Here is a 362-nt window from a genome sequence, read left to right as displayed (position 1 = left end):
AGTTCCTGAAACCAGGCTGCAGATATCAGTTACAGACGCACCGCAGACAATCAGACTTAAACTCCTGATGATTTCACAAACGCCTCCTCAGCCGCGGGCCACATATTCCTGTGTTTCTAATAACTAGTCCTGTCCTTCATCTCACTGTCTGAATCCTCTCATCAATCTGTTATTACGATGAAGTCTTTCAGGCCAAGATCTGGCAGATGCTCTCAGGACGTCAGGAACAAGTGTTTCTCTGGCTTTGTGCAATCAGAAAGAGTTTGGTGTGATCTCATGTGTCTCGAGTAACATCTGAAGCCTGGAGCGTTTCTCACGGCACACGAGCACGTCATCCACTCGCTCGACCCACATACATCAGC

Source organism: Barbus barbus (genome assembly GCF_936440315.1).
Source record: "Barbus barbus genome assembly, chromosome: 38".
Taxonomy (NCBI): Eukaryota; Metazoa; Chordata; class Actinopteri; order Cypriniformes; family Cyprinidae; genus Barbus; species Barbus barbus.
The sequence above is the reverse complement of the archived record's forward strand: the minus strand, read 5'-3'. Positions refer to the sequence as shown.